Here is a 27239-nt window from a genome sequence, read left to right on the forward strand (position 1 = left end):
GGGACAATGAAGTTTCTCCCTAGTCACCCAGCTGCAGTGTCGATAGATTTTGACTTTCCTTTATCATTGCAGGATCAAAATTCCTGGTAATCCTTGCATAACCCACTCCGTGAGAACACATTTGCTTCACAGAGTACAGTGGCTGAGCAAGGCAACCTAATGAATCATTTACAAGGGAGCTGGAGATGGGCAATAAATCCTGGGCTTGCTACTGACACTCATAACCCAAAAATTAATTAAAAATATTATTTTCTGGCTGGAGCTAGCATTGAATTCTATTAATGTAATGGATTTTCTTTCTGAATATATTACTTGAATTTTAAAAATGTAATGATTTTTATTTGGGTAATTGCTTCCACAGGGGTTAATGGGTCTTGTTGGTTTATTAGATTTACTCTGTCCTTGTGATTTGGTTTCTTAAGCAAGCTTTGCAGTTTAATAATCACATCCAGCATTCATATGCAGGGTAGAATGAACAAACTTTTCCAAGTTCAAAATTTTGAAATATTTAATTTGCGAGAGAAATTTGCAGCCAGGAAAGGAGTGGATGAAAATCAATCAAATGCAGAAGCTGAAGCTGAAAGGGGACAGAAGAGGAAAGGTAGCAGGAGTTTATGAAAGGGTTGACTGTGGCAAAAAGCTGTCAGAGGTTCACCTTGGAAATGACTAAAATTAATTAGGTGCCAAATATGTAGTGCTATGGACAAGGGGACACAGTGAATCAATAAACTGTCAATGCACTCTACATATGCTCAGGTGCTGGTAAATTCATTAATAAGTGCATTTAAGATTGTTCTCTGATTGCTATTGTTATGATCCAGCAACAATGAATATATAATTGAGACAGGTTTTTTATAACAAATAAAACATTTATTAAACACTGTTTAAAAAAAAAACCCAAATGTAAACAAACAACTAACTTAACCGGAATTCAGCTGTGATATGGCAGCTCGAACAGTTCTTAAAGTGAGAAATGCGAACTCAGTTCTTTAAAGTAGTATTGCAAAAAAAAAGTCCAAAATGATTTACAGTCAGTTAGGAGAGACTTTCCTTGAAGTAATAAATTCTCTTTCGTGACATTACTGCTGATCCCAGCCGAAGTATGCTTTGCCGAAGGGTTTACGATTGAAGGAAGTAAAACGGCTTGAAGGTGAAACTATGCGTCCAACTCTTTTTGCTGTCAGAAATGCAAGAGCTATCTTGGAGACAAGTTACTAATTCCTTGTGCGAAGATTAAATAAGGTCAAACCTGCTTTATAGCCGACAACACAACTTTCCTCGATTCTTCAGCTTCCCAAACTTCGATAAATCTTCACTCTCTGAATGGACTTTAACTGGCAGTGATTTTCAGAACTGCCGGCTCAACGATTCTTACAGTAGAAATTAAAACTCCACTTCTAAAACGAACTGTGTCATAAAATCAAATACGTAGTAGAACGGAGTCACTGACGACTTAAGCCACGAAACTGACCCTGCATCACAGGGAGGGGTTCTCCTTTTTTACCCTGTTGGAAAAAACTCACATGACCTCTCACTGGTGGGAAAATTACATCACACCACCATCACAAGACCATTACATCATGCCCAGCAGAGCCTTAATTACATCATGGTCATGTGACAGTCATAAGATACCCACAGGTACGTAACACTATAAAAATCAAAGGCAATTAGAGAACAATCTTAAATGCACTTGTTAAAATGTCTCTGTCAGATTTTCAAGAGAGATTGCTTTTAAAAACAAACACAATTTCTCTTGAAAATCTGACAGAGACATTTTGTTGGTGAAATCAGATCAGTGACAGCAGTGGAGCAGAGATAGTTGATCAAAATGGATCTGCTCATGGGAACAGCTTACCTTTCAGTCTGTAGAGGAAGAAATTTAAAAAAAAGGAATCATAATCCTAACTTGTAGTTTATAAGTCTTCGAGAACAACTTCAATGAAGCCAGAAGATTTTTGATGAATTGAGCACAATCAGTAGTTAAGCAGACTGGTGACATAGAAGTCTTCATCTCCAATCCTTAAGCGTCCTTAGTAACATGAAGAGCTTTCAATTTGTTATCTTATCAATTCAAACTGGCATATCCCTGATCATCCCTGAATGCATTTTGTAAAGATCCAAAATGCTGTATCTTGAGACTGTAACCAAAAGGAATTATCTGTTGGTTATGCTGACTGCCTAACATTTGTTTTCACTGACTTTGGTAAAAACTGCAGATTTGGAGCTAGGTATTCTTGGTGCCCTATACACTGATGCCAATGCCGCGCTGGTGTCCAAGGGCAAATTTATTCCCCGGTATTCCAAAGTTTAAATCTATGTAATTCGCTATGTGACACACTTCAAGATGAGGTACTGTATTCCATACTTTAAATTATATTTGGCCACATTTTTTTAATGGGGACGACCAATGTTTTTGTATGATCTGGAATTTCTGTTTCCAGAAGCACATGGACTAAAGCAAGTTCTGACTTATTATAATGCACCAAACTGCTTTCATGACACCATATGGGTGTTCTATCCTGTGGGTCAGGACACATACGGAATGTTTCCGTTAAGTAATTACAAAACCCATTCAACTCACAATAGTGTAGCGGTTAGCGTGGCACTACTGCAGTTCCAGCAATCACTAATCAGAGTTCAATTCCCATTGCTGCCTATAAGGAGTTTGTATGTTCTCCTCATGACTACGTAGATTTCCTCGAGGTGCTCTGATTTCCTCCCACACTACAAAGATGAACAAATAGGATTAGTAAGCTGTGAGTTTGGTGAGAGTTGCAGGCTGCCCAGCACAATCCCCGCTGATTTGATTTGATGCAACCGACATATTTCACTGTATGTTTCGATGTATATGTGACAAATTAAGTTAAATCTTTTTAATCATTAAAACTAATGAGCTTTTGCTTTACTTAAAACCTCTGAATTACACGTTGCTCAAAACTGTTCATTATTCTGCAATAATCATAAATCTCAAGCAAATAAAATAACAATGAATAATATGGGCTACTAAGGGATGAATTTTCAGGACTGGAACTGAACTTTTGATTTCTCTGTTGGGGGGTTCAGAATTTAGTGCTGCTGCTGCTGCAGTACCCTAGGGACCCCGGTTCAACCCTGACTTTGGGTTCTGTACATGTCGAGTTTAGATGATCTCTCCTATGGCTGCTCCCAATTGAAAGATATGCTGATTGTTTTATTGGCCATGGTAACTTATAGCTTCATGTAGGCCAATGGCCCAAGTATCAAAGGAGAAAGTTAATGAGCATGCGAGGGACAATAAGTTGCAGGTGAACAGAATATGGGGATTAGTACTAATGGCTTCACTCTGGAACCAGCAGGGATGTAATAGGCTGAGTTCAAGTCAAGTTTATTGTCATTTAATTATATTCACGTATACCATCAAATTAAGCATTTCTCTGAACCAGGGTGTAAAACACTATAGTATACATAACACACGTAACACATAACAACTCATGAAAGTATGTAAGAAATCTACAGATGTATTATACATAAATAAACAAACTGAAGTGCATAAATTAAATATTGTAAGGTAGGGAACAGATTTACCAGTGACACTTTGAATGCGAAGTGGCAACAAGGAGTTAAGCATAATGGCCTGAGGGAAGAAACTGTTCCCCATCCTGACCGTTTTTGTTTATATGCATCAGAGTCTCCTGCCTAATGGTAGAAATTCAAGGAGGATGCTGGATGAATGGCTGGGATCCTTAATAATACTGAGGGCCCTGTGTATGCAGCACTCCAGATAAATGTCCCCGACAAATGGTAGTGAGACCACTATGGTCCTCTCAGCTGCTCTCACAGGCTTTTGTAGGGATTTCCTGTCTGATGTTCAGCTGCTCCAATACCAGATGAAGATGCAACTTGTCAGGATGCTCCCAATGGTGGTCCTGTAAAATGCATTTGAGGGGCGCCTTGCTTTCCTCAATCTTCTTAGGAAGTGGAAGAACTGCTGTGCCTTCTTGTTCAGTGAGATGATATGAAGGGACCAGGTGAGGTCATCCATGATGTGAACTCCCAGGAACTTGGTGCACTTAACTCTCCCTATGGAGGAGCAATGTATTTACAGAGGGGGATGGTTTATCTCCACCTTCCTGAAACCCACAATGATTTCCTTAGTCTTCTCCACGTTCAGACTTAGGTTGTTCTTCTCACACCAGTCCACAAACTGCTCCACTCCCTCTCTGTACTCTGACTCATCATTGTTGTTGACGAGGCCAACCACTGTGTGTCATCCACAAACTTGATAACACAGTATGAGCTGAATCCTGTGACACAGTCATGCATCAGCAGTATGAATAGCAGTCGTCTCCTCTGTTATTATAAGATAAGATTGTTATGCTAACCATGTTTTTATCTGATACTTTGGAGTCACAAAATCTTAGAAAATTCTAAGTTTTACTGCTCTCCCTCTTAGACTCAGAGACACCGGATTTTGGGGATTTAAATAAAAATGATGATACATGGAGATCAGATGATTTGCTAGAAATTTAAACCTTTCAAACCCAATACAAGCAATGTCATTCAGGCAATGCAATGACCATTTGCACAACAGTGGACTTTGATTTTTTTTGATATAATTATATTTCTTGTTAAAATTGTGCTTAATTTATGTTTATCTTGTGAATGTTGCTTATTTGTGCATATGATAATAAATTTTACTTTGACTTTTGTCCCATGCAGCAGGTTGGTTCTTTAAATAATATAATCAAGTTTTACACCTTATATATTTAGACTGCTTCCCAGGCTTAACAAGTTTCCAGAGATCTTCCTCTCTGCTTGTCATAGGGACATCCTCTCAATTCATTAAAAGGCCTTCACTGGGACCGCTGCTCAGACCCTCACCAAATTGCAGCCACCTACTCTTACTTGAATAGAGCCACCCTCTCTTATAGCACAGAATAGGCCGTCTGGCCCTTCGAGCCATGCCACACAGCAATCCCCCAATTTAACCCTAGTCTAATCACAGGACAATTTACAATGACCAAATAACCTACCAACCAGTACTTCTTTGGAATGAGGGAGGAAACCTGAGCACCCAGATGAAGTCCATGAGGTCAAGGGGAGGACATACAAACTCCTTACAGGCAACGGCGAGAATTGAACCCCAGTTCACCTGTACTTGTAAAGTGTTGTGCTAGCCTCTATTCTACACCGTATCTCAATAAATAAATCTAAATAAAATTGATCCATGATATCTGTGCTTACCATGATGCCAATCTAAACTAACCCTACATGCCTGTACATGGTCCACATCCATAAGACCATTAGCAGAATTAGGCCATTTGGCCCATCAAGTCTGCTCTGCTGGTTTGTCATGGCTGATCCATTTCTCTCTCAGCCCCAATCTCCTGTCTTCTCCTCGTATGTCTTCATACCCTGATGAATCAAGATTCTATCAACTTCTGCCTCCACAGCCACCTCTGGTGACAAATTCCAGAGATTTTCCACCTTCTGGATAAAGAAATTGCTCTTCATCTCCATTCTAAATGGAAGTCCCTCTACCCTGAGGCTGTATCCATGGGTCCTAGAATCCCCCACCATATGAAACATCCTCTTCACTCCCACTCAATCGTGGCCTTTCAATATTTGATAGGTTTCAATAAGAGTACCCCCTCATTTATTAATTCCAGTCAGTAGAGGCCCAAAGCCATCAATCACTCCTTATATGTTAAGTGTTTCAGTCCCATAATCATTTTCATGAACCTCCTTTGAACTCTCTCCAATGTCAGCACATCTTTTCTTTGATATTCTGGGATATTCTAGTCTTCTTGAAATGAATGCTAATATTGCATTTGCCTTCCTTATCACAGACACAACTTCACTTCCAGCAGTCCAATATCTACTCTCACCTCTCGTTTATCCTTTATATATCTGAAAAAAATTAGTGTCCTCTTTAATATTATTAGCTAGCTTGTCTTCTCAATCTATCTCTTCCCTCTTTATGACATTTTTAGTTGCCTTTTATTGGTTATTAAAGGTGTCCCAATCTCTAACTTCCTACTAATTTTTGCTCTATATTATGACATTACTTTGTTTTTTATATTGGCTTTGACTTACCCTGTCAGCCACGGTTGCATTAACCTGTCTTTAAAATCCTTCTTCTTCTTTGGGATGTATCTATGCTGAGCCTTCCAGAATGCTCCCAGAAACCCCAACCGTTGTGGTTCGGCTGTCAATCCTGCTTGTGCGCCCCTCCAATCAACTTTGGTCATCTCCACTCTCATGCCTCTGTAATTTCCTTTACTCCACTGTAACACTGATAAATCTGACTTTTGCTTCTTCTCAAACTGCAGGATGAATTCTATCATATGATCACTGGTCCCGGAGGGTTCCTTTCCCTTAAGCTCTCTAATCAGTTCCGGTTGATTACACCACGCCCAATCCAGAATAGCTGATCCCCTCGTGGGCTCAACCTTGCCATCTTGTAGGCATTCTACAAATTCCCCCTCTTAGGATCCAGCACCAACTTGATTTTCCCAATCTACCTGTATATTGAAATCACCATGACTATCGGAACATTACCCTTTAGACATGCATTTTCTATATCCCATTGTAATTTAGTAGTCCACATCTATGATACTGTTCAGAGGTCTGTATAACTCTGAACATCCTCTACATAGCACCATCCAGAGACAGAGAAGCAGTTTCAGCGACAGGTTACTATCGATGCAATGCTCCTCAGACAGGATGAAGAGGTCAATACTCCCCAATGCCATTAGGCTTTACAATTCTACCGCCAGGACTTAAGAACTTTTTAAAAGCTATTATTAATGCTTTTTGAGATAGTGATTTAGATGCATATCATATTTTTTACTGAGTTAAGTATTGTATGTAATTAGTTTTGCTACAACAAGTGTATGGGACATTGGAAAAAAAAGTTGAATTTCCCCATGGGGATGAATAAAGTATCTATCTATCTATCTATCTATCTATCTATCTATCTATCTATCTATCTATCTATCTATCTATCTATCTATCTATCTATCTATCTATCAGGGTCTTTTTACCCTTATAGTTTCTTAGTTCTACCCACAGGGATTCTCCACCTTACAATCTTACGTCACATCTTTCTAATGATTTGATTTCACTTTTTACTAACAGACCCATGCCTCTCCCTCTGTTTACTTGCCTCTCCTTTCACACTACAATGTGTGTCTTTGGATTTTAAACTCACAGCTATAATCTTCCTTCAGATTGGATTCAGTGATGCGCACAGCATTATATATGACAATCTAATTCTGCTACATGTTCATCTGCTTTATTCCATATACCACGTATATTCAAATATAACATCTTCAGTCCTGTGTTAATCAATTTTTCAATTTTGTTCCCCTTTTACATTGCAACTCATCCTGTTATCTGCAATTTTGTCCTATAATCAGCCTGTCCTTGCCAGCAGTCCCACTACACGCTGCTTCTGTATGTAAACCAGCTGCCCCATCCTGCCCCCTCCTGTTCTTATCGGCCTGTAAAACTAGTTCAAACCCTTCCAAACTGCTCTAGCAAACTTGCATGCAAGGGTATTGATCCCCCTTAGGTTCAAGTGTAACCTGGTCCTTTGTACAGGTTGTACCTTCCCCAGAAGAGATCCTAATGATCCTGAAATATGAACCCCTGCCCCCTGCACCAGTTCCTCAGCCAGGCATTTATCTGTCAAATGCTCCTGTTCTTATCTTCACTGGTTAGTGGTACAGGCATCAATTGAGAGATTACTACCCTGGAGCTCTTGCTTTTCACCTTTCTACCTAGCTCCCTAAAATATTTCTTCACGCCCTCCTTAGCTTCCCTACCTTTTCATTGATTCCAGTATGTACCAAGGCTTCTGGCTGTTTCCTCCTCCTATTGAGAATGTCGTGGACCCAATCCGAGACATCCCTGACCCTGGCACTTAACGAAGCAACATACTATCCAGGTGTCTCTATGGCATCCACAGAATCTTGCCTCTGTTCCTCTGACTATGGAATCTCATGTCACTGCTGCAACCCTCTTCACCTCTCTTCTCTTCTGAGACACAGCGCCAGACTCAGTGCCATGGACCGGGTCACTGTGACTCCCAGTGGTAGGTCGTCCCCCTCAGCAGTATCCAAAATGTCATACTTACTCTTGTGGGGAACGGCCACAGGGTTACTCTGTACTGGCTGTCCATTTCCCTTTCTTTTCCTGACCGTCATCCATTTACCTGCCTCCTTTTGTAATAGTGACTACCTTCCTGTAGCTGCTATTAGTCTCCCATATGAGCCAAAGATTATCGAGCTGCAACTCCAGTTCTCTTAACATGTTCTCTGAGGAGTTTCAGCTCAGTGTGGTTAACTGAGGCAGGAGGTCTCCCAGAGTTCTCACTTAACACTGGCCCACTCACACAATGGCTAGTCCGCTTACCCCTGCCTTATTCTTATTCATCCTTGCTAATGAATCCTGTTCGCTGATTGAGGGCAGTTCAAACTCTGAAAACTGCTATGAAGCACTGGTTTTTCAATATTCTTCTCACACACCCGTCCACTGATTGGGCGCAATTGAGACTCCAAAAACTGCCGCGAAGTGCTGCTTTGCTCATCTTCAATCACAGACCTGTGTGAAGTCGTCTCTTCTTCTCGCGCTCCCATTCACTGATTGGGTGCAATTCAGATTCCGTAAAGCAGTCACAAAGAGCTGCTTTTTTAATCTTCAATCATGGAGCTGTGTGAAGTCGCTTCTTCTCGTGGTGATGTTCTCTGATTGGGTGCAATTCAAGCTCCCTCCACACCCTGCCTGTTCATGTGCCTTTCTAAATGCCACTTAAATGTTGCTGTTGTTTCTACCTCCCTTGCTCAGGTTCCAGGCACCTACCACTTTCAGTGTCAAAGAAATGTAAATCCCCTTTAAACTTCCCCCCTCTCACCTGTGAGAGCTATGCTCTCTAGTACTGACAATTCCATACAGCAAGAAAGATCGACTATTTACTCTGTCTATGCCTCTCATCACTTTTTAGACTGCTATTAGGTTGTCTCTTAGCCTCTGACACTCAAGAGAAAACAATCCAAATTTGTCCGACTCTCTTTAGAGATCATACTAATCCAAGCAATATCTAAGTGAGCCTGCTCTTCAACTTTTCCAAATCTTCTGTGTCTCCTATAGTGGGGTGACTAGAATTGCACACAGTTGTCCAACAGTGCCCAAACCAAAGCTTCATGCAGCTACAACATTAACTATATACACAGCAGCCCAACTAATGAAGGCAAGTATGGCTTAAGCCCTCGTTACCACCCTATCTATGTGTGCTACCACTTTCAATGAGCTGTGAACTTGCACCCAAGATTCATACATCATGGCTATGAAGGGTCCTGCCAGTTACTGTGTACTTAACCTCCCAGAGTACCATACCTCACAATTATCTGTATTAAACTCAATCTGCTATTTCTCTGCTCACATATATACAACTGAGTTCTTTGACAACCTTTCTATCTACAACTTTGTAAGAATTTGTGCTGCCTATATAAACTTACTGATCAACACACTCATCTTTATCCAGATATAGGTCCCAGGACTGACTCTTGTGGAACATGATTAGTCACAGACCTCAAATCTGAGTGACTCCCCTTCTTCACTACCCACTGTATCCTATGGCCAAACCAATATTGATTGCAAGCTACCCACTCTCTATATGTTCCAATTTTCTGGGTCAGTCATGAGGGACCTTGTCAAATGTTTTAGTGATGTCCATGAGTACAATAGCCACTGCCCCACATCCTTGTCAACCCCTCGGAAAACGCACTCAGATCTGTAAGACATGCACCACAAAACCATGCGAACTATCCCTAGAAAGTCGATGTTTTTCCAGATGTTAGTAGAGACTATCACTAAGAATCTCCTAACCAGTGTTAAAAAGATTCTCTGGCCCACAAATGCCCAGATTGTCTCTATACCTTTTTTAAACAAAGGAACAATATTAGCTATCTGCTAGTCCTCGGCGATCTTGCCTGTGACTAAAGAAGGTGCAAAGATCTCTGTAGAAATCTTTCCTGTCTCTTTCACTACCCATGAATGTATGCCATCAAGGTGTGAGGTTTACTTATTTTTATACTGTTCAGGATTCCAATACCTCCTTATGTTTGATGTCAACATACCCATTTGTCCTCTTGCCAGATATGCAAAGTACAGTCGATTCCAGTTAATCGGGCCTTTGATTAATTGGGGCTGCCATTTATTTGGGACAAATCTTAAAGAAGAAAAACAAATCAATAAACTAGCTACATTTATTTGGGACACTGTGCCACTTATTTGGGGCAGGAGACTGTTACTCATGGGCACTTGAGTGGCCATTAGACACTATACCATTCTTAGAGCCAACAGAGGCATCAGTTGCATGTGCTAGTGTTATGTTATCCATCTGAGCCAATGGACACCAATTCATAAAGCCATATTGTTTTTTTACATTTTGACTCAAACATTTTTGAGACCCTTACCACAAAATGATTTGACACAAGCCAAAAAGGTTACCCTGCTGAATCAAATTAAAAGCCATCTGCCTGACACCACTCATCGTCAGCTGGCAGAGATAACTAGAGTGCCATAACCTACAACTGCACACTTGATATTTCAGCATGATAAACTGTGAAAAGAATGGACGTTATGCGAGGGATTACAGGGAACATCCCAACAACGATAGCATGAAGGAAAGGATCCAGATGTTGAAAAGACCCTCAACTGATTTTTCATTGTAACAGGATCAGGTGTGCATGTCTGTGGACCAATGTTAAAAGACAAGTCAGAGAAGCTAGTTAAGAAGCTGGGTCATGAAGATTTTAAGGCAACAGATGGTTGGTAGTAATGTAAACACCACATTAAGTTCAAGAAAACACATGGCGAGAAAGGTATTGCTGATGCTGTAAGTGAAGAACATAGAAATCTGCAAAACTCCCTAAATTTCTTCAAAAATGTCGTGCAGATGATATCCATAATGCTGATGAAATGGGCCTTTTTTTTAGTTATGCAGCGGCGGACGGCTCCCTCTGTTACAAACAAGTGACACTATCAGGTTCAAAGAAAGCAATGGATCGAATAACTGTGTTGTGTTGGTCAAGTACATCGGGATAAAAAGAAGTTGTTGGTTATTGGGAAAAGTGCTAAACCTTATGCTTTAAGGGGATAAATTTGTCTATCGAGTAATATCCAGTGTACACTTGAACTCCTCTGCCGGTAACCATTAGGACTAATACACAGCTTTATAGTACTGTAATAATACTGGTAATGCTCTAGTTTGTTCTGTATTTTATTTAATTACATAATTTTTTACTCAGTTAAAGGGTATTTCTTTTTTATACCTTTTTAGCTATATCCATTCAACTTCGTAGGATAATTGGAGCAGCCGCTTAATTCGGCCACAACTGATGTGTCCCAATTAAACGGAATCCACTATACTCAGTTGGTATAAGACCATAAGACCAGAAGTGTCTCGCCCACTTTCTCTGGGTGCACCTATAAATTGCCTGCTTTGCCTTTCAGTCTTCTGACCCTCTTCCTATTTACCCTCTTGTTCTTAAAGCATGTATAAAATGCTTTAGTATTTTCTTTAACCCGGCTTGCCAAAAACCTTTCATTGTCCTTCTTAGTCCTTCTTAATTTCCTTTTTAAATTCCTACCTGCTTCCTTCACAGTCTTGTCCAATTTCACCTTTCTAAACCTTACATATGTTTACCTTTTTTGACAAAACTTGCAGTATCTCCTGTCATTTAATGTTTCTAAACTTTGGCTATCTCGTCTTTTTTCCCTGACGTGGTCATGTTGGTGCTGAATACTGACCAAGCGGCTTTTAAGAAACTCCCACATCAGGTGTGGACCTACTGATTATCTGCTGCTCCAGATATATTCTCCCTAACTCCTGCCTAATACTGATATACCCTTAACATCTGCCAGAAAACAAGTCGGCCAAGAATACCATCTGCTTTGTCAAAGAGGAAGACCAACAGAACACCAGAAAGCAACCGGGTTTCTCTTCACTGCGCAGGACTGGAAGCTAAAAGCAGACCTGGGAAAACAGCTGCAGTTACCGCCCCACATCACAGAGACTACATTGCGGCCCGACATTGTGTTGTGGCCCGACTCATCGAAGCAAGTTCAATGCTTGAGCTTACCGTGCCGTGGGAAGAACGCACGGAGGAGGCCTATGGGCGGAAAAGAGCCAAATATGAGGATCTGAAGAACGACTGCCAAAGAAGAGGCTGGAGAGCAAAGTGTTGGCCCGTGGAGGTCGGGTGTCATGGCTTTGCAGGCCAGTCGCTCTGCAAAGTATACTCTGCAGATGGAATCACGGGAGGGAGAAGAAGAAGACCCACTTCTACCGGCAGAGAAAGCACCAAGATGGCTCTGGATAAAGAGGGCAGATCCCTGGGTTGCTGCTAGGGTTCAGGCAGGGGTCTGATCAACCCCAGTTGGGTCGCCTGGGCGAGGATGTATGATGTTGAAAGACCTGAAACACCTGACGGCCCCAGGTAACATCACTGATGATGTGCCCTAGCTTCGCATCATGCTGATGTTTCTGTCAGAACTAATCACTTATTCGCACAATATTTCTGTCCATTCCTCCGAGACTTTTCTATTCACCCATTGATTAGAGGCTATTTATAGCACTCACTTAACCCACCAATTTGAACACCTTTGGGATGAGCTCAGAAGAAATCTCTGCAGTTTTAGGAAGAACTTGATGAGAAAAACACTGGAGGTCAGGATGAAAACTAGATCATTAGAGCTGTGAAGCGGTGATTCTACTAGCTGCAGCATTGTGACATCCAGTTGGCTGTGTAAATAAAATTTTCCGCATCTCACCCTTGGCTCTTCTGGCCTTGACCTTAAATTAATACTTAACTGTTGATCCGGGTTCAAATCCAGCAACAGCATTAGCAGTCTTACTCATGTGTGCCTATAAATTCTAAATATAACAACTTTCATTTGCATGAATAAGCAGTCATTCCACATTCTACAAATTAGTAGCCTGTTTCATGTGACACAACACCCTGCGACTGTAGCAGCTAAATATAGAAACATGGAATTGTACATCAACGTTGACAACATTTGTGTTGCTTGTATTTCAATCAAGTCGTTAATACTTGGTTCAGGCAGGAAAGTAAAATGTGGCAAGTTGCCTCAAAAGCGGCTTTCTTTAATATGCACAGTTTCCAAGAACTTGTAATTAAACCATTAGCGTGGGTGACGCTGGCAGACTTACAGTGGAAGAAGGGATGTTTAACGATACTTAGTAGGAAGGCAGGATAACACCAATCATGGCATTTCCGTTATTTGACACAATAGGTGATAAAGAGAACAAACTTGAACTCCTCTGAAAACATTAATTGTTTGGTATTTAACTCTGACAACAAAATAAGCAGCAGCTCCCTTGTCTTTTCTCCCTCTCAGTCTTACTCATGTGTAACCTGTCAGAGTCTGAACACTGGAGATCTGCTCACATTCAAGTTGCAAATCACACACGCAGCAGAGATTAACATATGTTTTGCATTGTGTCTTATGAGTATGATTGCTAAATAAATACATATTCAGTAAATAAAATGCTTGGTCATGTTGTTGCAAATGTTGTAACTTATTGTTTGAAATCCTCAGCAATGCCTTTGAATGGAAAATCCAATAGAAGGTAGCAGATTCAGCCCAGTACATCACAGGTAAAGCCCTCCCAGCCACTGAGCACATCAACATGAAATGCTGTCATAGGAAAGCAGCATCCATCATCAGAGATCCTCACCACCCAGGTCTTGCTCTCTTCTTACGCAACCATCAGATAGAAAGTATAAGAGCCTGAGGACTCGCACCACCATGTTCAAGAGCAGTTTCTACCCCTCAACCATCAGGATCTTGAATAAAAGGGGATAACGTCCCTCACTTGCCCCATCATTGAAATCTTCCTACAATCAATGATCTCACTTGAAGGTATCTTTATCTCATTATCTCATGTTCTCATTATTTATTGCCATTGATTTATATTTGCATTTGCACAGTTTGTTGTCTTCTGCCCTCTGGTTGATCGTTCATTGATATTGTTATAGTTACTATTCTATAGACTTGCTGAGTATGCCCCAAGAAAAGATGGTGACAGATATCTACTTTGATAATAAGTTCATTTTGGACTTTGTAATAAGGCATCTAATGCACACATGCTGCAAAATTTAGATTACATTTAGGTGTGGGTTATCAGTGGTAAGTGAAGTTTGTCCTTCTTTTCAGAATCAAAATCAGAATCAGGTTTATTATCACTAACATATGTATTGAAATTTGTTGTTTTGTGGCAGCAGGACATTGTGCATAAAAAATGTGATAAATTACAATAAGAAATACATTACTACAAAAAGAGAACAAAATTAGTGAGGTAGTATTTGTGGTTTCATTGTACATTCAGAAAACTAATGGTGGAAGGGCAGAGGCTGTTCCTAAAACATTGAGTGTGATTTTTCTGGTTCCTTGATGGTAGCAATAAGAAGAGAGAATGTCCTGGGTGTTGGTTGTCCTTAATATAGAAGTTGAAGTCATCACCTATTGAAAATATCTTAGATAGTGGGTGGCCTCATGCCCAAGATACAGCTGGCTGAATTTACAACCCTCCGCAGCTTTTTTCAATCCTGTGCATTGTCACCTTCATACCTACATCCGTCACGCATTGCATCTACCTGCACTAGTCCCATTTACCTGCTTTGGGTCAATAGCCACCTGGTGATTCAAATACTTAAATTTGGAGTACTTAAATCTGCCTCCACTACTTTTTCAGACAGCGAGATCCACCTTCTTTTTGAAAAGAGCCCCCGTAAGCCTACCTTTTCCCTCAAACCTATACCCTCTTGTCTTATATATTTCCTCCATTGGAGAAAGATTCTGTCTATCTACCCAACTATCTTACTCATACTTTTTACAAACCTCCATCAGGACATCCCTCAGCCTTCTTCCACTCCAGGTAAAACAAAAGCCAGTTTCTTGTTCTAACAGAATGCTACATCCCAGACAACATCCTTGTTCACTCTACAGCATAGTCACATGTTGGAAATAATTTGGGAAATATGTAGCTCAGGTGGTTGGCAAGATTGGAGAACAACTCAACCCAATCATCAAACCGTCACGTCTTTATTACAGACTGGTGACAGGAGCTGCATACAATTCGTACTTGCAGATGCTTAAAAAGCATTTTCCCACCTGCCTTGCTCGGTGGAAGTCGGACTCACCAACCATGAATGCATCAGGGCACCTGAAAAGAGAGACCAAATCACATTTTATTGGCTTCATCTGTGCTGAGTTTGAAAACTAACCATTTCCACACTGAAATTCTCCTCAGTAGTTTATAAAGGGTGACATTGGTGCTGCAAACCCCTCAGATACATTGGTCTTTTAGAACCCATCCAATGTGTGTTTAGGTCATTCATCTAACTCAACAAAGGTCAGGAATGGAACTGGGGACCTTGTGTGGTTTGGTTCCATATATGTACTCTTCAAGTCATTCAGTGAGGTGGCAAATAGTTTCTAAGCTCTGTCTGAATTGCAGTTTTGGGTTATGAACTGAATCAGTAGGGAAGGCAGCATAATTAAAGTTCAAAGTAAATTATCAAAGTACATATATGTCACCATATACAACCCTGAGATTCATTTTCCTGTGGGCATTCCCAGCAAATCTGTAGAATAGTAACTAAAACAGGATCAATGAAAGATCAACCAGAGTGCAGAAGACAGCAAACTATGCAAATGCAAATATAAATAAATAGCAATAAATAATGAGAACATGAGATAATGAGATAAAGAGTCCTTAAAGTGAGATCATTGACTGTGGGAACATATCAGTGATGGGGGAAGCAAGTGTAATTATCCCCTTTTATTTAAGAACCTGATTGTCCAGGGGTAGAAACTATTCTTGAACTTGGTGGTGCGAGTCCTGAGGCTCTTGCACCTTCTACCTGATGGCAGCAGTGAGAAGAGAGCAGGGTCTGGATGGGGATCTCAAACGATGGATACTGCTTTCCTATGACAGTATTTCATGTAGATGAAGTTATGCCTATCATACAGAGATGATATTGACGCCAATGAGCTTGCACTCATTTTATTTAGTGCCATTTCTTCTTTTCACATATAGATTTGCAAACCTTGAGATAGGTAGAAGAAAGTGATGCTTGCCATTATCTTTTATATCTATTAAAAATTCATGATCAGTATCCCTCTGTTTATCTAAAGTCATACAGAGTAATAGGTAAGAGTGAAATCTTTGCATCAGATAATTCAAATAATTCATGGACCATTACCATTTGAATTGTGAGATAGAATCATTTCTGTTCCATAGTTCTACCCATCCACTGTATTTTTTTTCTTATTTATGAAGCACTTTCAATAATAAAATTATGTGACAAATCAAACATAAATTCCCTGATATTGACAAAAAATTCTGTGATTGGCAAGTCGGGTCGAGTTCATTTTTGCTCAGTTTGAAGATTACCCTAAAGCTGTTAAATAGAAAAAATATTATAATAGTGATAAATACAGAGAGAGAAGTCTTATTTGGTCTCAATAACATCTGTAGTTGGCCAATTATGGTAAAACTTCCTTAAGATTTACCATGATTGATCTGGCCCACATTTTCAATCCGATTAGTTATGTACGCTTTAATGCCAGTGCTGCCAAATTGGATAGTGGTAATGTGGCTAATCCCATTTTCCATTCTCTCATGGAGGATTCTGTTCTCAGCAGGAGGTAAAAATCATCCATTTCAAAATCCTGCAAAATTAAAAGGAGCCATTGGTTACATATAGGCTTGTCAGTCGGTTACGATATATAGGCTATGACCAAAGAAAAGATAACTGGAGTCGCTTAGCACTTAAACGCAAGGGTACTTATTCAGTGCATCAAAAAGACAAGCCTATGAACATTAGCAAGTAGAAAACTGGCTATATTTATGAAAAGGTATCTACCAGAAACACACAGTAATAGCTCCATACTTTGTCAAGTGTGAACTCTTGGCAGTTCTATATATATATCCCTCCCTCCCTTCCTCCCTCTCCCCATCCCCCTCCACCTCTCTCTCCTTCCCTCCTCCCTGCACTCCCCCCTCCACTGAGAGAAATCCACCCCATTTTTTAAGGCACCAGGACATCCCATCTTAATTACCCTTAAAGTTAACTTAAGACCACATGAATTAGAAAGTGATGCACCCCACAATGTAGTTACAATCATATTACAAAATACTGTAAGCAGAAATATCTACCTTAAATGCAGTATACAAACAACATGTACAAATTTGCACATGCCCATTACTACAGAACGCACCATAAAGCCATTTTGGGGGGTGGGGGTGGGGGAGAGAGAGATAGATTGATTGATTGATTTTCTTTAACAGACTTCGGATAGCTGGCCAGTTCTGATGTATGGTCATCTTTGGTCTCTCCATAGATCGTCCCATATCTGCTAAGTATTGTCAGCACTTCCTGCTTCTTTTTTTATTTCCAATTTATAGTCTTGTAGTCTTTTCATTGCTTCAAGGAATCTCAGGTGAAGCAGAGAAATAGATAAGGGTATAACTGCAAGGGATTTTGCTCTTTCAGTGTGCAGGTTTCCTGTATTTCTTCCATGCCTGACACCTAAAACACCAAATACTACAGATACTAGAACTCAAGAAACAAAAATTGGAAATAATGACAGCATTCAGCATATTAGAAAGAGGAAGAGAAAAGTTAGCACCTACATTTTCTGTCAGGACAAAGCACAACAACATCAAAATCCTTTGTTCTTCTGGCATAAGGGTCGTAAGAGGCCTGTTCTAAAGGGCATAACAGCCCTTATGTTCTTTTGAACTTCTCCACTGTTGTAAATTAATGGCTATCTGACCTTGGCCTTGGCTTGTCTTTTATGCCTCTTCACCACATTTCTTGGCTCCCACATGGACCAAAATTCCGTAAAACTCAGTCTAGAATGGATTTAGTAATTTCGCCTCTACATATCTCTGGGATAAATAATTTGAAAGATTCATAACTCTCTCAATGAACAAATGCCTCTTCATCTCTATCTTAAATAGGTGTGTATTGCTATTGAGTAATGAAGTCATATACAAGCCCTTTTACTCACCAAGTTTCACTATACGTGGACTACCAATTTATACTAATCGTACATTAATCCAATTATATTCTCCCCACATTGCTATCAACTCCTCACACAATTCTACGACTCATTTAGATACTAGGATTAATTTACAGTAGCAAATTAACATTAACCAACATGTCTTTGGGATGTTTTGGGGATCTGGAGACCTGGAGAGCACCCACATGGTCACAGGTAAAACACTGAAACTCCACACAGATAGCAGGTGAAATCAGAGAAAGCCTGTGCCTGGCATACACTGTTTCATGTTTCTTCAGACTCTTAAATGGAGCAATAAGATCACATTGATGTTATAACTAAGAAAATGCCACAGTACATATACGGTGAACAAAGCAAAAGAGATGGTTGTTGACTTCAAGAGAGCACGGAGCTATCACTCTCAGCTGAACATTGATGGTTCCTCTGTTGAGATCTGTAAGAGCACCAAATTTCTTGGTGTTCACCTGGTGGAGAATCTCACCTGGTCCCTCAACACCAGCTCCATAGCCAAGAAAGCCCAGCAGCGTCTCTACTTCCTGCGAAGGCTGAGCAAAGACAATCTCTCACCCCCCCCCCATCCTCACCACATTCTACAGAGGATGTGTCGAGAGCATCCTGAGCAGCTGCATCACTGTCTGGTTCAGGAATTGCACCGTCTCGGATTGCAAGACTCTGCGGCAGATAGTGTGGTCAGCTGAGAAGATCATCGGGGTCTCTCTTCCTGCCATTACAGACATTTACACCACACACGGCACCCGCAAAGCTAACAGCATTGTGAAGGACCCCTCGCACCCCTCGTACAAACTCTTCTCCCTGCTGCCATCTGGCAAAAGGTACTGAAGCATTCAGGCTCTCACAACCAGACTGTGCAACAGTTTTTTCCCCCAAGCCATCAGACTCCTCAATACCCAGAGTCTAGACTGACACCTACATCATGTCCTGATGAAGGGTCTTGGCCCAAAACGTCGACAGTGCTTCTCCTTATAGATGCTGCCTGGCCTGCTGTGTTCCACCAGCATTTTGTGTGTGTTGTTTGAACTTCCAGCATCTGCAGATTTCCTCGTGTTTGACCTACATCATTTATTATTATATTAAAATTTGTCTGCTACTGTACCTATTTTCTTGTTTATTAATTATTAATTAATTAATTAATTATTGTACTGCCCTGCACTGTTTTGTGCACTTTATGTAGTCCCGTGTAGGTCTGTAGTCTAGTGTAGTTTTGTGTTGTTTCCTGTAGCACCATGGTCCTGGAGGAACGTTGTTTTGTTTTTACTGTGTACTGTACCAGCAGTTTATGATCGAAATGACAGTGAAAAGCGACTTGACTTGACTTGATTTCCTCAGAACGTTAAGGAGATTCAGCATGTCTCTGATGATCCTCAGAGCTTTTTATGGATGCAACATAGAAAGCATCATATCTGGGTGCATCGCAGCTTGATACGGCAAGTGCACTGCTGAAGGAGGCAAGAAATTGCAGAGAGTTGTGAACACAGCTCCCTGCATCATGAAAACCGGTCTCCCCTCCAATGACCATCTACACTTCCCTCTGCATTGGGAAAGCAACCAATGTAATAAAAGACCCTTCACACCCTGGTGATTTTCTCTTCTCCCCCCTCCCGTCAGGCAGAAAATACATAAGCTTGAAAACACGCATCATCACGTTCTAAAATAGCTTCTCTAACACTCTTAGCAGACTCTTGAATGGGCACACACAAAATGCCAGACGAACTAAGCAGGCCAGGCAGATTCTATGGAAAAGCATAAACAGTCGACATTTCAGTTCAAGACCCTTCAAGGTTTTCCATCATTTTGTGTGTGTTACTTTCATTTCCAGCATCTGCAGATTTCCTTTTGTTCTTGCACCTCTTGCATAATAAAAAAAACTCTTGATCACCTGCTGTGCAGGTGTTTACACCTGCCCTGTACCTCCTCCTTCACTCCCATTCAGGTCCCTAACTAGTCTTTCCAGGTGAGGCAACACTTCACCTGCGAGCCTTTTGGGGTCATCTACTGTATCCAGTGCCGCTGGTGTGGCCTCCTGAATATGGGTGAGACCCGATGTAGGTTGGGAGACCACTGCTGAGCACCTTCACTCCGTCCGCTAGAACAAGTGGGATCTCCCAGTGGCAACCTATTTCAATTCCACTTCCCATTCCCATTCCGACATGTTAGTCCATGGCCTCCTCTACTGTCCCCATGAGGCCACATTCAGGTTGGAGGAGCAACACCTTATATTCCGTTTGGGTAGCCTTCAACCTGATGGCATGAACATCGATTTCTCCTACTCCTGGTAATGCCCCCTTCTCTCCTCTTTCACCATTAAAATCCCCTTTTCCCTCTCTCACCTTATCTTCTTACCTGGCCATCACCTCCCTCTGGTGCTCCTCCCCCTTTTCTTTCTTCCACAGCCTTCTGTCCTCTTCTACTAGATTCCCTCCATTCCAGTCCCGTATCGCTTTCACCAGTCAACTTCCCAGGTCTTCACTTCACCCCTCACCCTCTCCCATTTTCACCTATCACATTGTGTTTCTTGCCTCCCTCCCCCCCCCCACCTTCTAAATCTGACTTTTTGCCTTTTTTTCCTCCAGTCCTGACGAAGGGTCTCAGTCAGTTGACTATATTCTTTTCCATAGATGCTGCCTGGCCAACTTAGTTCCTCCAGCGTTTTGTGTGTGTTGCTTGGATTTCCAGCATCTGCTAATTTTTTTTTTGCTTGTGATAAACTCTTGATCTCTCGGTCTGTCTTGTCATACCCCTTGTACCATACTTACCTGCCTGCACTGCACTGCCTCTGTAATTGTAACAATAGATTCTGAATTCTGTTAATGTTCTGCCTTTTGTACTATCACAATGTATTTATATTTGGAATGGTCTTTCAGGATAGAAGATAAAGCAAAGCTTTTTTCCATATCTGGTATGTGTTACTGAACAAACCAATTGCCAATTACTTTTTATTCTTCTAAATTTCAATTAGTATTAGTCCTACTCTCAACCCTTCTACGTATATCGGTCCTAAATCCCGTAACGAACCCAGGAAACCTTTGCTGAAGTCTCCATTGTGAGCATCTTTTTCTGTATCAAAACTATATCCCAGAGGCAAAAATAAAATCTTTAATGCTGGAAATGTGAAATGGCTACAAAATGTCGGAAATACTGGACAGGTTAGGCCACACTGGATAGAAACCAATGGGTTTTATTTTTCAGGTAAGTAATTGTTGAATCATAATTAAGAAAAGTTGGAAGTCGAACATTTTTTCACAGAAGATTGTGAACATCTGGAATTTTCTACTGCAGTGGGTTGTGAAGTTTGTATTCGTGGTGGTATTTGAAGATAAAATAGATAAATGTTAAGGAATTTGGACTGATGGGCAACGGGCAAAGAAAAGCCGATGTGGCCTGCTGTAGATCACCCATGAGTGTCTTGAATGGTGGGTGGAATTTGAGATTCCTGCTCCTCTTGTATTGAAGCTGCTGCAGAGGAGAGAAATGGGGGGAACAGCTGGAATGATCAGATTGAGTGCCGGAAAGACTGAATGACACGTGGTGACAGTGCTGCTGAGAGGGGGGTGGGATTCTTCTTAATTACAGCAGATTTAAATGGTAGGTAGGGTAATTGGCCATTGTAAATGATCTGAAGAGTGTAGGGGAGTGACAGAATTGCATGATAAGTGGAGGAAAGAGGGTTGATAAAACTGGGGAGATTAAATGGGATTAATGTACTAGGATGCTCGATGCTGCTGGTGAAACATGGCAACAGGTTATGGACAGCTTACAAAATTTCTAAATGTACTTCTTCTGAACTACTCTCACTGCAATCTGCAGCTCTGTAATTTTCCTTTAAGTAACATAATTTTGAACTCTCTCAATGAACTAGCAATTTCATAGTCTTCTGAAGGACTTGGCAGACTTAACTCTCAAGCATGCAGGTATGGCACCATTAAGTGAACAAAGGTACATCACCATGGCGAAAAGACAAGGGAAGAGGAGAGGACTCCAAGCCAGACTGAAAAGAAGGGGTATGAAGCTTCCTTTATGCAGTAACTTATTAGTAATTGTAAAGTCTCTGGAGAAGAAGACTGAGAACCTAAGGGTAAGATTGCTGTCTCAGAAGGAAATGAGGAACTGCTGCATTCTGTGTTTCACCGGAACATAGCTCACTCCAGGCACACCGGATTCGGAGATCAGACCTAGGGCTTCACAATACACTGGATGAACCAGACTGCTGATTCAGAGGGGGCAAAAATTGGGGTCTGTGATTTATGATAATTTCTTGGTGGTGCTCAGATGCAGCAATATTGTTGCACTCTTGTTCCCCAACCTGGAACATCTAATAATTAAGTCCCAACCATTCTACTTACTGAGAGAGTTCTCCATGATCCAGGCCACATTTTACAAACTGCCAAAGAGATGCTAAACACCAAACAAGAAACAGCCTATCTAATGCCTTTCAGACTGGACCGGATGGAGTTTCCCCACGATTACTGAGGGCCTGTGCGACTGAACTGGGAGAACCACTACAGCGCATCTTCAACATGAGTCTAGATCAGAGAAGAGTACCCAGACAGTGGAAAACATCTTGTATTGTCCCGGTACCGAAGAAACCACAACCAAAGGAGTTGAATGACTTCAGACCTGTTGCCTTGACGTCGCACGTGATGAAGACCATGGAGCGGCTGATAATACAGAATCTGAGGCCACAAACCAGGCACGCCCGGGATCCGCTTCAGTTTGCGTATAAGGAGAAGGTGGGAGTGGAGGATGCTATCACGTATTTGCTGCACAAATCACTCTCTCACCTAGATGGGGTCAGTTGTGCTGTGAGGATTACATTCCTTGACTTCTCTAGTGCCTTTAACACCATCCAGCCCAAGATCTTAAAGCACAAACTAACGGAGATGGGAGTAGACTCTCACATGGTGGATTGGATAGTGGACTACTTGACAGATAGACCTCAGTATGTGCGGTTGGGAGACTGTAGGTCTGACACAGTGGTCAGCAGCACAGGAGCGCCACAGGGAACCGTACTCTCTCCGGTCCTGTTCACCCTGTACACATCTGACTTCCAATATAACTCGGAGTCCTGCCATGTGCAGAAGTTCGCTGATGACACGGCCATAGTGGGGTGTGTCAGGAATGGACAGGAGGAGGAGTATAGGAAACTGATACAGGACTTTGTGATATGGTGCAACTCAAACTACCTGCGTCTCAATGTCACCAAGACCAAGGAGATGGTGGTGGACTTTAGGAGATCTAGGCCTCATATGGAGCCAGTGATCATTAATGGAGAATGTGTGGAGCAGGTTAAGACCTACAAGTATCTGGGAGTACAGTTGGACGAGAAGCTAGACTGGACTGCCAACACAGATGCCTTGTGCAGGAAGGCACAGAGTCGACTGTACTTCCTTAGAAGGTTGGCGTCATTCAATGTCTGCAGTGAGATGCTGAAGATGTTCTATAGGTCAGTTGTTGAGAGCGCCCTCTTCTTTGTGGTGGCGTGTTGGGGAGGAAGCATTAAGAAGAAGGACGCCTCACGTCTTAATAAGCTGATAAGGAAGGCGGGCTCTGTCGTGGGCAAAGTACTGGAGAGTTTAACATCGGTAGCTGAGCGAAGGGCACTGAGTAGGCTACGGTCAATTATGGAAAACCCTGAACATCCTCTACATAGCACCATCCAGAGACAGAGAAGCAGTTTCAGCGACAGGTTACTGTCGATGCAATGCTCCTCAGACAGGATGAAGAGGTCAATACTCCCCAATGCCATTAGGCTTTACAATTCAACTGCCAGGACTTAAGAACTTTTTTTTTAAAGCTATTATTAATGCTTTTTGAGTTAGTGATTTAGATGCATATCATATTATTACTGAGTTAAGTATTGTATGTAATGAGTTTTTGCTACAACAAGTGTATGGGACATTGGAAAAAATGTTGAATTTCCCCATGGGGATGAATAAAGTATCTATCTATCTATCTATCTATCTATCTATCTATCTATCTATCCTTGTTGGGGACTTCAATGAGGCTTGTTTGAAGAAATCTCTGTCCAATTATCATCATTGTATAACCTGCAGTACCAGGGATCTTAATACATTCTACCATTGTAAAACTACAATTAGGAATGCTTACCTTTCCATGCTTAGACTGTATTTTGGGAAGTCTGGTTACCTGGCTGTCCTCCTCCTAACTGCACACAGGCAGAGGCTAAAGAGCAAAGCTCCAGAAGAAAGGACAATGAAGAGCTGGTCATGAGAGGCTGAGGAATGGCTACAGGTTTGCTTTGAGTTGTTAGACTGGGCCATGTTCAAGGACTCAACACAGGATCTGAACAAATACGATTGTCACAGACTGTATTTAAACAATCATAGATGAATGTGTCCAGACAAAATAATAGTCTTCCCCAACCAGAAGCCTTGGATGAACTATGAAATCCACATACAGCTGAGGGCCAGGTCAGTAGCATTCAGGGTGACCAAGTGTAATACAAGAGGTCCAGGTACAATCTCCAGAAAGCTGACTCATGTGAAGAGACAGTTCCGGACCAATCTTGAAACACAGATGGATGCTCGACAGCTGTAGCAGGGCTTGAATGCTCCCACCTCTTACGAAGGGAAACCAAGTGACACAGCTGACAACCAGATTTCCTCCCAGATGAATTCAGTGTCTTTTATGCTCGCTTTGACTGTCAAATCATGGAGACAACTTCACAAATTCCCACAGCCCCTAATATCAGTCTCTGAGGCTGAAGTCAGAGCATCCTTCAGGAGGGAGATCCCACAAAATGTATGCAGCTCAGACAGAGTACATGGGTGAGTACTAAAGATTTGTGCTGATCAAGTGGCTGCAATGTTCAAGGATTTGTTTAACCTCTCACTTTGGGAATCTGAGGTACCCACCTGGTTCAACTCCAGTGCCTAAAAAGAAAGTCGTAACCTGCCTCAATGACTATTGTCAAGTGGCACTTACATCCACTATGATGAACTACTTTGAGAGGTTGGTGATGAACATATCAACTCCTGCCTGGGAAGCGACTTGAATCCACTTGAATTTGCCTTCTGACACAACAGGTCAACAGCAGCTGCCATTTCATTGGCTCTTCACTCAAACCCTGGAACATCTGGACAGCAAAGATGCTCTTTATTGACCACAGTTCAGCCTTCAATACCATTATCCCCTCAAAACTAATCAAAAAACTTGATCCTCAATACCTCATTGTGCAACTAGATCCTTAATTTCCTCAGTTGCAGGCCCCAGTTTGTTCAGAATCACCTCTACAGGCACGTCACATTGTGTGCTTAGCCCTCTGCTCTATTCACTTTATACTTATGACTCTGAGGCTAAGTACAGCTCCAATGCCATATTTAAGTATGAGGATGACACAATGCTGCTAGCCAGTTCAAAGGAGTTGACAAATCAGCGTATAGGAGGGAGATTGAAAATTTGGTTGAGTGGTACCACATTAACAACCTCTCACTCAATGTCAGCAAGACCAAGGAGCTGATAATTCAGGAGGAGGAAACCTCCTGAAGTCAATAATCAGGAGGAGAGCATGTTCTCTTCTCACCACTGCAGTTAGGAAGAAGATACAGGAGCCTTAGGACCCACACCACCAGGTTCAGGAACTGTTAGTATCCCTCAACCATTAGGCTCTTTAACCAGAAGGGATAACTTCAGTCAACTTCACTCGCCCTATCACTGAATTGTTCCCACAACCTATGGACTTATTTTCAAGGATTCATCTCATATTCATGATATTTATTGCTAATTCATTATTTTATTATTTCTTTGTTTCTTTCTTTTTGCAGTTGCACATCATTTGTTTATCCGTCCTGTTGGGTGCGGTCTGATAGATAGATAGATAGATAGATAGATACTTTATTCATCCCCATGGGGAAATTCAACATTTTTTCCAATGTCCCATACACTTGTTGTAGCAAAAACTCCTTACATACAATACTTAACTCAGTAATAATATGATATGCATCTAAATCACTAACTCAAAAAGCATTAATAATAGCTTTAAAAAAAAAAGTTCTTAAGTCCTGGCAGTTGAATTGTAAAGCCTAATGGCATTGGGGAGTATTGACCTCTTCATCCTGTCTGAGGAGCATTGCATCGACAGTAACCTGTCGCTGAAACTTGATTCTTGTATGTGGTGTGAATGCCTGCAAGGAAAAGGGCAGCACGGTAGCGTAGTGGGTAGCATAACACTTTACAGCACCAGCAATGTGGGTTCAATTCCTGTCACTGCCTGTAAGAAGTTCTCCCATGGACCACACGGGTTTCCTCCAGGGCTCCGGGTTGCCTCCACAGTCCAAAGATGTACTCTTTGGTAGGTTAATTGTTCATTATAAATTATCGCGTGATTAGGCTAGAATTAAATTTGGGGTATACTCAAAGAACCGGAAGGGCCTACTCCACATTGTACTCAATCAATCAATAAAATAATCTCAGGGATGCATATGTTGACATTGATAATAAGTTTATTTTGAACTTTGAACATGAACTCCGATGATCAGCAGTAAGTCAAGGAGCCTTTTTGTTTATTATATGACTTATTGGAGGGAGATTTATGATAAACAAGAAAAGACAGAAGTGAATTGTGCAACGATGAATGATAAAACACCATGGTTGCTAGTAAACTGAAATGAAAAAAAAAAGTGCTGTAAATGGCCAACAGTTCAGGCAGCATTTGTGGAAAGAGAAGTACTGAGTTAACATTACAGATTCATGATCTCCCTTCAGAAGCAGCTTGTTCTTAGACAAACTGAAAAGACCAGTTACCTGAAATTGTTGAATTCAATGCTAGATGAGGTACTGTTGCTTGAGGTTGTTGGGCTTCATTGGAACAGCAAAATAAGGCAAATACTGAGAAGTCAGAAAGGAAGTGGTATGGAGAATTAACCTGAAGATAACTGGTCATCTCAGGATCTTCCTTGTGGATGACACAAAACAGTAACCCAAACTGCTTTTAGTTTCTCCAGTGTAGAAGATAACCTCATCATGAGCACCAAACAGCCATGATCTCAGAATGGCGGTGCAGGCTCAAAGGGCCGAATGGTCTACTTCTGCACCTATTGTCTATTGTCAAATGCAGCACAGTAGATTGCAAGAAGTGGAACTGAATCATGCTTCAGTTG

The 27239-nt window shown here is 41.4% G+C and overlaps 1 protein-coding gene across 3 annotated transcripts in view; it reads left to right on the plus strand.

Moving 5' to 3' along the window:
• Positions 1 to 27239, plus strand: part of brinp1 (bone morphogenetic protein/retinoic acid inducible neural-specific 1) — a 403545-nt gene that overhangs the window by 266949 nt on the left and 109357 nt on the right. The window lies entirely within an intron of this gene.

The sequence above is a fragment of the Hemitrygon akajei genome, chromosome 7, assembly GCF_048418815.1.
Source record: "Hemitrygon akajei chromosome 7, sHemAka1.3, whole genome shotgun sequence".
NCBI lineage: Eukaryota > Metazoa > Chordata > Chondrichthyes > Myliobatiformes > Dasyatidae > Hemitrygon > Hemitrygon akajei.